The sequence below is a fragment of the Varroa jacobsoni genome, unplaced genomic scaffold, assembly GCF_002532875.2.
Source record: "Varroa jacobsoni isolate VJ856 unplaced genomic scaffold, vjacob_1.0 scaffold_376, whole genome shotgun sequence".
Classification (NCBI taxonomy): domain Eukaryota; kingdom Metazoa; phylum Arthropoda; class Arachnida; order Mesostigmata; family Varroidae; genus Varroa; species Varroa jacobsoni.
Genome location: NW_019213278.1, coordinates 48,049 through 61,455, shown reverse-complemented (window position 1 = coordinate 61,455; position 13,407 = coordinate 48,049). Strand labels below are relative to the sequence as shown.

Genomic DNA, 13,407 nt, shown 5'->3' with positions numbered 1-13,407 from the left:
GGCGCATTGCAGCTAACCGTTGATTCATTCGTTTACACAGAATCAACATCCTATTTCTTGCTCTGTAAGACTGACACAGGCGTCGGCGGCACTTGTGAGATTCGTGAAGGCTACAAAATATTTTGCGACGACAACGACGCCGGTACCGCTGGCACCGAAACGCGTTTCTAATAGCAGTATCTATCTGCGTATGGCAAACGGCGCACTTCTTATGAGTGATACAATGTCCACCATTTGTCCCTGGCTCGTGTTTTTTCCCCATTTCTTTTTTCCAGTCGTCCCATATTTTCTCCTCGAGAACCCTCAACAGCCATTGGCATCGCGCTGCCGAAGTCATCAACTCTACCAACCTCATGGGAACACGAAACACGAACCGGGGCTCTGTTCGGTCTCTGACAGACCAGCCTACCCTTTCTCTCGGTTCGCGGGAGAGGTCCTGGGTGCACTTTCCCCTGTGCGGGTGAAGGAAGCACGTATCGTTCTGATCCTATCCTGAAGCCGTCCAGATGCTAGAGTCCTGACGATACTTGGCAAGTGTAAACCCTGTGCCCTGCGTCGGTTTGGCTCCGTTCATAAAGCTGAAACTTCGTGGTCTGCAAAAGCCGTCGTTGTTCTGTTGCCATCGTTTCGCTATTGATGCAATCCCGTTGGCCGAAACGCGATCGTCCATCGAGACATGCGTAACGGAGAACATTAAACGGACTTAGTTCGAGTGTGTGAAACAAAGTACAAAATGTCATGAGATCGAGTGAATGGTGCTATGGCTGTTATTTGGCTAACGTGTGACAGACGTGTTAATTGATACGGATTGCAAGCACTAGAATCGGCGCTACCACGACGCAATATAAACCCAAACTGCGTTTCTAAGTTGGACGTACGGGGCGGAACAGTTTCACAAAGTGTAACATATAAATGGAAAGTCAGCGCACGTTCCAGAAGTCAAGGTAGACAATCGCTCAAGCGCTGTGCAGCAGTAGCATCAGACCTACAAACAGAAACTTCAAAAAGGATAACGCTAGGCTGAAGTGCGGGTCGTGGAATCGGCGGCTCGACGTCTGGGTGTCGCGGTGTAGTTAGTTTGCTGTTGTGAAACGTGAACCAGTGACAAGAGAAAGGATTGACAAGAAAAAAGGCTCATCAAAACGTTATTCCAACACTTCGCAGGGATACGTGCTGACGACTTCTGCTCTACGATCCTGTAATTAAAGCATGTGTTAATTTTTAAACTTGGAAAGCTCGCGAATATGATGTGTCAATGTTGACACTGGCTAGAACATCCTTCACCTCCGCGCCAAAGGGGGCGCTGTGAGCACATTTAGCATATGCTTATACTTCTCGTGCAAATCACAGCACATAAACCAAAACCTCTTACCACTGGTGTTCTTGCGGCTTCCTAGAGTCGTTCTGTCTGCGAGGATTCAGTGTCAAAACGAAGTACTTCCGTGCGCCTTTTTAGCACGGCGCTCACATGAATAAGACGTGTAAGTATGTAGTAATTGTCGTGTGTTAAATGTAAATTAAATCTGTGTGTCTGTGTGGGTATCCCTTATACGCAATCACACATTGCTGTTTCCGTCAAAACTGAATTCGAAAATTGAGCAGAAAATGGGGGTTTCTATTATGGTTCGCTGCAAGAAGGGCACGCTTGACGATAACCTTGACTCTATCTTAACTAATCGTTTTTTAAGTTGCCAAACAGCGAAACGAGTTGGGATGTCAGTAAGTGGGTTTTGCCCTCAAAGTAGAACTATATCTACTTGTTTCGGGGTGGTCAAACTGATGCAAACTAGTATCACATGACAAAACCCACATGAAATGGTTGTTTTTGTGCTATAGCGATAATGCTGACTGGTCGGTTGTTAGCAATCGTGTAATCCGAAGTATCGTAGGACACGTCTGTAACAATCATTATTTCAAGCATTTCACTGCGCAACGGTGTCATCGCGGAGAGACTTGTCGGCAGTGGCTTGTCTAGTACTCATTGGTGTATACGTCTACTGCAAAACTGAAGTCACAAGATTGCTTCACTATGTTTCGCTGCCACTGATAGCTTAGCTAGATTCTTGGCCTGCTTGTATGTCGTCGACTGGGCGTCTGGCTTTCTCGTTGGTTTGCTTTTGAAGCTGACATCAGAGACTACATATTGTGCGATCCTGATTGGGGTGGTCGTATGTTCAATGTACACGTGAATACGTCCGTTGTCTCTAGATATGCCCAAAAATACCTTTAGCCTTTTATGGTTTCGTATGAGAAGACGTTTTTCATACGTAATTCGTTATGGGCTGGCTATTCTCGCAGTCCTGTATTTTGGTGCTGCACAGAAAAGCTGAAGCCTAAAAAGTGCACCAACTAACAGGAAACTGCGATAAGAACGAGCATAGTTAGTCAATATTACGTCTCCAGCTTAATATGGAAATATTCATAATAAGGCTTAGTTCTGCAAGAACTCCTCGATCAGCATGTATATAGTATAAGATTCTAGTGTTCACAAAAGCAATTCATAAAAGCTTTGGTGTTTTGTTATTGGACATGTGTCTTTGAACTAATTCACGGCATATTTACTCGGAGCTTGGCTCAACTGTCAGAATGGAAAACAGTAAATAAATCTATATCGACTTCTTAACAATCTTTATCTAGTTCAATATAGCCTTCTTTGTTTAGAAAATACTATTTAGTAACACAATAGTTAAGGCATCGATATGTTTTCGTAGGAACGAAAATGGAAAACTATTACAACGACGGTATTTTAAATTACAACCTTGATTCAGGCGAGCAAGGATTTCGTCGCTTAATAGGTATCCTTTCGTAAAATAGACCACTCCTGCTTACGCCCATTTTTGTTCGGCAGGTCACGGCTCCCCAGCGTCTTTTCTTGTTATTCAAAAATGACGCCAGTTACTCCTTGTTTGTTTGTGGAAAAGAAAACGTAGTTAGAGAAAGGGTCAGGTTTTCTCTTATAGTCGCGATGTTCTATGAAACAGGGTAAGAGCGCTGGAGCTCGTCAGAACCTAAGGCAACCTGTAGCAGCGGCGGAGGAAACGACGGGGGATGTTTTACGTGTTCCTCAGGGTTGTTCTCCAGCTTAGCGACCAAGTCAGCGGTGTCATGCCACTTTTTTTCAGTCCGTTCAATGGTTCTGAAAGCACCGCGAGGTAAAAACACAGGCAGCTATACCTAAGTATCTCGTACCTCGGAAAGACGGTTTCAACTCAACCCTCCCCCGACTCCGCTGGAGCTCGGTTTGCCTTCCGCCAATGCCTCACGCTGGACGCCACTACCCCATGGAGTCATTCAAGGAGACCAGTCCTCAGGGACGACCGGGCGTTGGGTACCGTTGGTTCGTCGGTCTTACCGCCCTGGGCCGTGCCGATAAGCACTTATCGAAATGGCAAAATAACGAGCGAACCCAAGCTGAACCGAGAAATTGCAATGAACACGAAACCCCCGGCTCGACAATGCGGCAAGGGGATAGAAACTTCTTTAACGAGAAGTAATGCGTAGTAGGTAAGGTACTGTCGCTTGCCTGAAAAAAAAACGGTGTTCATGCGGATGAGAAAGGGCATAGGCCTGTTAGGAACGGTATGGGAATTGTCGCCGAAAGGCTGGGTTTTGCAGTACGACCCGAAAAAAAAAAAGAAACAACCTGGAAGAGACATAGAAAAGAACTAGAAGGCCTAGCCAGGTTCGGTACGATACAGGAAATCAAAGATCTGTGGATAGAAAGAGAAAGGGCAAAAGAGCAAAATGGAATCGGCAAAAGAGATGGAAGGAAACGAAAAGATTCCAACATATATCGAGTAGGGCGAAGTACAACGAGTTTCATACACCTATACAAAGACTCACATTTACTATTACATCGATGGGTGTGAAATGGACAATGGGGTGGGCGTTTCTGTGGGTGCAAGGTCTAGAAGCTAGTAAAGATTCAGGTTCTAATTCCTTGACGGCCGCAGAACGTTTGAAAAATTTGTTAAACAGCAAGGACGGAAAGAAAGTTGAAATCCGGTTAAAAAACATTTGCGGCTAAAGGTGAAATTAATGTCATGTCAACGATAGATTGTTCGAAGCCATAAACATTAGAGTCTAAATGGCTATAAATATAGAGGTACGAGAATTTTTAACGTAAGCATGAGGGACTCATTGTGTTATGAGCTGGGTTTTCATCTAGAAGGATACTAGATTAAAGTTCACTTCAACTGAAACCATTCAGAGGAGCATGACAGGTTGACTGGAGTGTAGTACAACCGTTCGGTCCTTTATTGATGTCTTAAAAAACGAGCTAGTGCGCTCATACTTGGAGAATCAACATTCAATAAAGAGATTAATATTAAGTCAATGAAAAATAGAGGATCGAACTTGGTTAAGGATAAAGACACAAAGCTATAGCTTACGAAATATCAAAGAACATGAAGATAACCGCAACACTATGTTAATGTTCGTATTTATAACGAGTACTCTATTGATTGGAAGCCAAAACGTGCTTTCAGTACACAAAACAAATGTGGTCGACCCACCTCATATTTGTCAATAAAAGCTAGATTTTGCAGAAATGGGCTCTTAATGGTAGTACAGAAAACAGACAGCTTTTTTTCAAAATTAGAGTACTTTTTTTTTGCAGAAAGAAAACGATGAAGAGATTAAATCTATATATTGTTATATTATCAAAGATTTACCGCGAAACAGTTATGTACCTAATTTTTTTTTGAGGCAACCCATGCACTCGTCCACACTCTGCATTTAATGCTTGATTTAACACCCTCCTGTCCTTCTCCAAATAATACATCTAGGTTAGAACAGCACACCTACGCAGAACGCTAAAAAAAAATGCACGTTTTTGGGTTACGCAGACACGGCGTATATCTTTCGCTTTGTTTTCTTATAGCTGGAAGTCTGAGAGATTTGATTTCCGCTAATTTAGCAAACAACACGTACACAGTCAGTTTAGCAGCATATGCCTCTACATACGATCAAGCGGGTAGAATTATTAGAAAGAAATCGCTCATAAAGGTATATACTGAACCGAATACCGATAACAGAAAAAGATTCGCTATTTCATCCGGGCTGATGGGGGTCTAACTGAAGCCGGCGTGCCAAGAGTGCTTGTGCGTGAAAGCTGAGGCGAAGCTTATTCGCTGGCGTGCCGTCGTACGTTGCTGAGGCAGCGTGACAGCGCGGTAGACATAAAACGTACAGGCGCTCCCTGAGCAGGATCCTTTGGGAGAGCACGACTAGCGAGAGAAGCGGCAAAACCGTATCAGCCGTCTAGAATATGTTTCTGTCTTCGTGACAGCTGCACGTGTTTCCCTCTCCCATAATCCTCTCGCCTCTCGGCCGCCGCCTTCATCGGTCCCGTGTCATCCCAGCAGGGAGGCAGCAGCATAGCAGCGACACCTTGTGCGCCAGTGGCCTGCGTGCTGGTATTGGAAATTACGTGTACTTGTCATCCGGACCCCGCCACAGCGGCCCGAAAATACGGAGGGAACTACATTCCTAAATGTTGAACTACATTGATTCCTGTGCTTGGCCGCCGTTACTATTTGATTCTGCCATTCGTGCAAGCAGCGCTGGTCGCTCAATAACGAAGCAGTGCGAAGCGCGCGGCGAACAGCTGCGCTGCATGCCTAGATAAATCACGTGTTGGCCATATAAAAGATACCTAATTAGTTTGAATGTTAGTTATAGATCTTTGTTATTCTGGACAATAGACAGCTAGCTTTGTCACGACATAAGAGCATCATTATATGACATCTTTTTTTCGTCAAAAGGCACGTTTCATTGTCATGGTGCATTTGCATAAAGAGGCTAAATTTTTTGCCTGATGGGAAAAAGACGTACAATAAATTGAGCTTGTTGCAGGGCGGAGCGGTGCGTCGCCGGGAAGCTTCCTGTTGGCAAGCGGTAAGGAAGTAGATCGGCAGAAGCAGATGGCATGACACGCTAAATTGAAGACAACAGCCTTGCCAGGACATCGCTGGGTATCAGCACAAGCAGGAGGCAGACTAGTGGCGATAGGACAGCGTACCGAACGCAGTGCAGCGCTTCTTCGGATAAAAGGCAAAAATGGGGAAACTGACGCAAATACGGAGAGAAACCAAGTGAACGGGCGTCAAGCCCAACCCACCAATATTCGTAGTAGTAGCAGTGGCCGTAAAAGTAGCGTTCGAATAGCAACGTCACAGTAGCACAGCGAATGAACTGCACAGGAAATCTAACGAGATTCAAGGTGGCGACCGAAAGAACGTCAGCATTCTCCTCTCCTCGATAGGTAGGAGGACACGCGAAAATTCCAGCCATAGTCTAAGACCTACAGATCATGCTGCTTGCCTCTATTGCACTTCCTAAGCATGGAGCTCACTGTTTATAATCTTCGGTGGATGTTGTACTCGGATGTCGGGTCACAAGGAACGTTGCACGGCTGTCCACCGTTGGCTTTCACATACACTTAGCCGTTGGTTGGCTCTAAAAACAGCCTAACAAAGGGCCGCCATAGCAAGCAGCGGCAAGGCAGCCGACAAAGGGGGGAAATAAGCCACTAAGAAACACATGTTGGTCTAATGTGACGTGTGTTGCTTTTACGACACGAACATCACATAGACCAGCCAGCATCGTGGGCTAGATACACTCTACAAGCCGGTATTTCATCTGGTACAACGAACATATGCTTCTGTTGCTCTTGTAATTTCGCACCCCTAACATCGTTAGAAGAATGTGATGTAAACGTGTCACAAGTCACTGCATATGCCTTCGCTCAATCTGGAACCATGAAAGCGTTGTCTTTTTGTAGTATTCGAAAATGGCGAAAACCAGTGTAATACGTTGGGACAGGCGCGTAAATGCAGTGATATGACTTCAGCTTGAGTATAAAGAGCAAGCCATGTTTGAATTTATCGGTCCCTAAGGATTACATTACAAAGTATACCATTACATTTGTAGCAAACAACTATATTTAGTAACCTGCAAATGCCTGCGGTGACGTATTGTTTTAGTGGAAAGTGCAGTTCGGCCGTGTTCTGCTGCTTTCTTTCGTATTGTGCATGCGTGCGCAGAACTTCTAATTACGTAGCGCCTACGGTGTTAATGGTAGGATGTGGGTCCTAGGGGAGCGGGAGGTATTAGGCTAAGAAGCTTGATATCTAATTATTTTTCTGTACAATCATTACTGATTACGAATTAACATCCGCTGCATTAACACGTCGTCGCAGAATTCCTCATCTGGTTACATTAGTAATATAGTGCCTAAAAGATTACGATGTTGAGTTGTCCCACGTTCGCGCACAAAGACTGCCATCACTTTGACCGAGACCCTTTCCTTCCTGTTTTCCCTATATATCTTTGGGTCCTTCCTACAGGTCCATAAACAAGAGCGTTCTTCGTTTACGCTGTCTGTGTCCTCACACGTGGGCGTGCAAGGGTGTACGTATGTGTGTTCTTGATGACGAATGATCCCGCAAATGACGTGAAAGCAACGTTTCTGTGGCCTAGCTTTCGCTTTTCGCTGCCGCTCCCGGGTAACGACAGTAGAAAGGCGAACACGAAAGACAAAGTTTGCAACACAATACCCACCGGCTCACCGTCCATTTACGTTATGTCTTCCCCACCGGCGATTCAGACTGGTGCGCCGTGATTCGACAAGTAGCTTCAACTTGGCACCGGGCTAGCGATAACGGCTCACTATGAATGCCACCGTTTGTAAGGCTTTCGGAAAGTTGTCGAGGAAAAATAGGTGGCGAGAAACTGTGCCAAAGAAGTGCCAAGATGGGCACGGATGGTCTATAGAAAGTGGAACTCGGCCACTCGGCCATCACCACACGCGTTTTCATCATCGAATACAACTGACGAGCACGTTAAGCCTATGTGTATCGGAATTTCTGGACTCTTAAGCAGGCGATACTCAATGAAGGCTGCTCTAACTTCTGTCGAAACAGGGACAGTTCTACAGCTAACAATTAAAACGTCTAGCAAACTGCCTTTACAAACTCAGCACCGGCTGTCATCTGTTTGTCCACCACCGATCTTGCGGGTGGTTAGCTTCTTTTTTTCTCTTGCTTCTGTTATCCATGAAGCACATCTCCCCGATCTTTCCTTTAGACAAATTGTCGTGCGGTTACACATACGCAGTATGTTCCCGTGCTAATTGTTAGATGTTAGGATCAGATGTGTCGCAGAGCTGTTTTACCGCCAAACTAGTATGTGCCACTGTGACGCCACCTAAAACGTCCGAACAGCTATAATACGATACGTTTTGTCGGAATATTAGAGATCTCAAACAGACGACTCCTGCTCATTTCTGAGAGGTTACAAATGATTATAAATAAACGCTTGAACCCGAATTTTCTACGAGTCAGGGAACAGCGCAGTGGCCTGACTTTCTTTTTGTGTTTTGCCTTCTTTTTGGACCAAAATCCGAACGCTTCCAACAGCTTCAGCAAGAATTGTAACGAAATAGAAGTTGTTAGAGATTAGAGAAATTCGGACAGTTCAGTGTGAGATCGGAAAGTAGCCGGCCGTGGTAAGAGAAAAAAGTGCGCTTTCCATAATCGGATCACAACTTCAGTTTGTCCCAAATTGAAACCCTGTATTAGAGCCCCGGTAACCTTTGGAAGACCGCTGGGGGTTGAAGCCAATGGTGACGCGGATACTGTGCAGGAGCACAACGACAGCTTGGCGATCGTCGGAGCAGACAAAAAGTGTCTTTGGAAATATTTCGAATATGATAGTGAGCTCTAGATAAAAACGAGCTTAAAGCCGATACTGCGTACGCATTTGAGAAGTCCCCGACGCCATACACTTGGTGTATATGTTCAAAATGTTAGATAAAGTAAATAAATTATGTATATTATTGTCTGTTCGCAGATCTATAAGTCACTCTTCGTTGTTCGCTCTATCAGTAGAAAGGATAGCAAGCGTTAGCAATGGAACCCGTGTAGCATATACAAACAGAAGATGCACGTTATACAATGTTGATGTAAGTTATTCCAATGACTTTAACTGACACATCGTCCCTTTACATTTGTAACAGCAATAATTTCTTGAATATCTTACGACGATAAGCCCTATATATATCACGTGCGTATTCACTTTATTAAATTAGCGTTACGTTTTCATGTCTATGGTATTTTTATTTCGACCGTTCGACAAAACGCAAAAAAATAGAGCTGAAGGCGAAGCAGGGTACGAATCTTTACATGTCTAACAGCAATGATGGTACTTATTAGACCTGTGAAGGTGCTCGCTGCCAGTCAGGTTTACTCTAGCACAACTCAGCCACTCAGCGGTCGATTCCGATGCTCTCGTTTCTCTCTCTCCAGCTGTTCCTTGGACTCACCTCATCCTGTCAAATGTCAAACGTCCTCACCTGGCACCTCTCTCGTCTAGCCATTTCACACAGACTAAAATCGGACACCAACGGGAGCGTGTATTGCTTCGGTGTTTCACAATATTCATAGCGTGAATCACGGCATGTTGTCGGTTCCTGCTATTTTCGTACCAACTCTCGGTATCATCTCTACGTGTCAATGCGTTCCGTAAACTTTCGCAGGTCGACGGCGAGCAGGTCGCATTGATTGCAAAAAACGGGACAGCTGCACACTATTCCATCGACTCTTCACCCGTGAGTTTGTTCGGTTAACGTCAAGGCTGCAGATGTTGCACGTTTATTCGCGGTCTGCCTTATGACCTTGAAACGTTGAAACAACTGTTATTGCGGCAAGGACAAAAAGGACGATCGTATGTACGTTTTTTCGTCGGATAGATCTTTTCGCAGTGGAGGGTGTTGTCTGGTTGCTGGAGCTGACGATAAGAATGCGCATAATATATATAGTGTAACTATAACAAATTCGGGTTCGTCCATGAGGCGTGACTAGCTCCTTCACGACCATCGCCAATGGTATTGTATTAAACATGTATATATATATATATATATATATATATATATATGTTTAGTGTTAAAGGCAATAAAGAAGGAACTTTAACTGTCAGGAAAGGTGACCTGACACGGCCACGCTTACGAACAGGAATCAACGTTCAGCCATCGTTCTTAGCCTACGGTGACGTACATTTTTCTTTCTCTGCAAATTCGAGCCGAAAAATTGCGTTTAGAAAAGCAGCCCATTTTTCCATCTTGTTTTTTTTTTGTTTTCTATTAATTCCATGTGTCGGTTTGTAGATATAGTGCGGGAGGAAGAAAAATGTCTAAAAGGGCCATTAGGTCGCATAAGTTCACATTCTGTTTAAGGCCGCTCTGTTGAAGTATGCTATTTACCTCTTTAGAGTCCTCATCGTTCTTAAGGGCAGCAAAGGTCAGTGTAAAAACTGCTAATCAATTCCATTTCTGCCGGCGACTTACACTTTTCTTATAACCCCATGCCGTTTGTCATTTGGCTAGCGTTACAATCAAAGCTAATATAGGATCTGAACAGGAATTGGCCTATAACGTCACCATATATTCTTGTAGGTGCACTATCAACACGTCATATTGTAAGCGTTCCATAAGGACTGCTGAACAACAGGAAGCTATGATAGATAGGTATTGCTGCGTAGCGTATCTGTGTTGCCAATATCTGAACCGAGATTTTCATCATTCGGTATTGTCTGTGAACTAATAAGGACTAATACTACGAGCCCGAGGCCGACCCACACGACCGTTTCTAGCCTTCGGCCCATTCGTTTTAAGCGATAATACAGCTATTGGATATAAGCAAATCCTACTGTATCGGAGACAAATGCGTTCTCTTCGCAAAACCGAACTCGTAAAATAGAAAACGTACTCCGAAAACGACATGACAAATTAATATACATATCTGCGACACTTGACAATCTTCGAAAAGCAATACGAACAATCCGCGTTCTATACCAGGCTATAATCTAGAAGTAATGCATTTTGCTAGTCAACCACCAGCCATATATATATATACACAATGAAGCCATGTCACTTCCTTAGGGACGGCTGCATGCGTGCTGCTGAAGACTTTGTCAACTTCCGACAACGAAGGTCCGGTCCCTCGCCGATGGGTTGCCGGAAGCGGCTCGGGAATCGACAGTAACATATCATTTGCATCAATTGTAGTATATTCATACTGACCACGCCAGCTAAGCTGGCTAGATTTATTAATACCGTTGTCTACATCTACTGTGCTAAGTTCTGGGAGTAATTCTTCCGGTATACCATCAAAGACATGCGCATTTGATTTCGAGGCAGTTGTTGAAGGCCTACCCGGGTGAAACGCGTGAGTTAGCAATAGTACCTTGCAGATCGCCAGGTAACAATACTCTATGCATATATATGCTGGAGTTTATGAGTGGTCCTAGTGCCAACGTTAATACATCGAAGTCATGCTGCTGTCGAAGGTCCAGTGCTTAGCCAGTGCAAAGGTACGCCAATAGCGGAGGCCAGAGAGGACGATGGCAAGAGGACATCGCGTTATTGATACACGTTGTTTTATACATCACACACACAACCGCTGTAGGTGTGTATAGCTGTATAACACATCGGCAAAATATTTTATCGAAAGAAGAAAAAACAATGACTATTAAAAGTACTGAATGAAATGACAACTTTTGCTCATGGAATCGTCATAATAGACAACGCTTTACTCGCGACCGCAAAGCGCTGTTGGTTGAAGTTTGACAATACGCTTTCGGCGTATATGCTTGTCGTATTATTCCTTAGTTGATGCATGTTACGATGTACTCAATGAGTGATACTGACGTAAAACTGACTCGTGTTCAATATACATTTGAAAGAAGACAGCTTTTTTCTGCCGTGGTCTCGAAACACGAGTCTACATATACAGGGGTTTGTAATGGGGTAGTTATATTTCGTACAATGCAGGACGAGTTGAAGGTACGGAGGACAATACAATACGAACTACTAGATTAGGCGATTTTGTAGGCCACAGTGCAACTAATGAAAATCCTATTCGTACAAATGAACCATTAAATACGGTATCGCTATGGCGACAGCGGCGTATGTTGGAGGACTTTATTATAGTAGATATAGTATTTGAATGAGAAATCGCTTCGGCCAAGACGGTGTCGAGATCCACCGAAAGTTCTCTTGCAGCATTGGTGCCAATTGAATTACACTCAGGTTACTGTCGATAATAGGGAAAAGAGCAGTGTGAGATAAAAACAACATTACATTATTATTACCTTATCCGCAATAGCATAGTATCATACTGTAGTACATTTCCATCGTACTACCGTTCACACGAATTTCCCACTTATGACAAAAAAAATTCAAATTATAAAGGCTAAATTACTCCGCCTTCCGTCCCAATATTCTGCGATACTGTATCACGTCTGCGTTCATGCTACATGTGTTTTGTATGTGTGACCAAAATATGATTCCGTCAATTTTTTAGTAGGGGAAGGATTGTTGGTTTTATTAGGATGACGTTTGAAATACATCTCATAGTATTATTCTCAGAGGTCATTATATTTATGTCGTTGAAAGATCATTAGTACAGATTTGGGGCAAATCTCACTTATTGGAAGTAGTAGTGGAGCAGGCGGTTTCCTCGCAAAAAAAGTGTCAAATACGTTCTGTGAAGCGAATTATTATAACAAACGTGAAACACGAAAATGTCTATATCTAATTAACTACACCTTCATCCCGTATAATTTGCCTTTAAAAGACGTCCTAATGTATTTTGCGCCTGTTAGCGAACTAGGCCGCTGTGACCGAGCGATGAGATACGAATGGCTTAATCACCATCCGTTATTTTTTGATTAATCCCTATTTAACATTATCTTTATCAAAAGAGGCTTGAAATAAACTGAAAAAGATCAAATAAATATGAAACGGACCAGAGTATTCTGTAATAGCAAATGCATAAGTGATGTAATTGTTTGTCTTTTATTATCGTGGAGAAGTTCATGTTCAATATGTTAAAGTAGCCGAACGTCTAACGTTTTAAAGTAGCAACGTAAAGCAGGTATTTAGTAAGTAGCGAAAAAAAAATGCGATAGTATATAATGCCAATAAGGCGTCGCATTGTACAGTGAACTAAAAGTAAATAGAAATAAAATTGATCTACTAGTAAATAAAAGACATCCTTCAAGGAACTCTATTAGTATTTGAGTTTATCGTCCGTCCGCCAGGAGAATTCATGGTCTTCCACTTGTTCGTACGGATTAGACCAAAAAACCAATGTCGGTTAGAGACAACCGAAAAAGTTAGGTATATTTCTCAGCAGTAAAATCAAGACTATTCAGATAATGTCGTACTGTATTTGCACCCCGTAACACCATCGAATGTTCAGCTTTAAGAGAGTGGTCAATTAGATCGCGACGAAAGGCACCGTATCCATTATGTGCAGTTGAGACCTGGAGCCCGAACCCGAACTGTCACTCGTAGAAACACACAGAAGTGGATAATAAAAAAAGTTGACTTCCAGAGCAAACGGT

The 13,407-nt window shown here is 43.5% G+C and overlaps 1 protein-coding gene across 2 annotated transcripts in view; it reads left to right on the top strand.

The window, feature by feature from the left end:
* Positions 1 to 517: 517 nt before the first annotated feature.
* The window catches only part of LOC111259878 (uncharacterized), a 39,112-nt gene continuing 26,222 nt past the window's right edge, over positions 518 to 13,407 (top strand). For both annotated transcript variants that reach the window (XM_022832205.2, XM_022832203.2), the window contains exon 1: positions 518 to 1,481. The gene's annotated coding sequence lies outside the window, so the exon portion shown is untranslated. The remainder of the gene's footprint in view (positions 1,482 to 13,407) is intronic.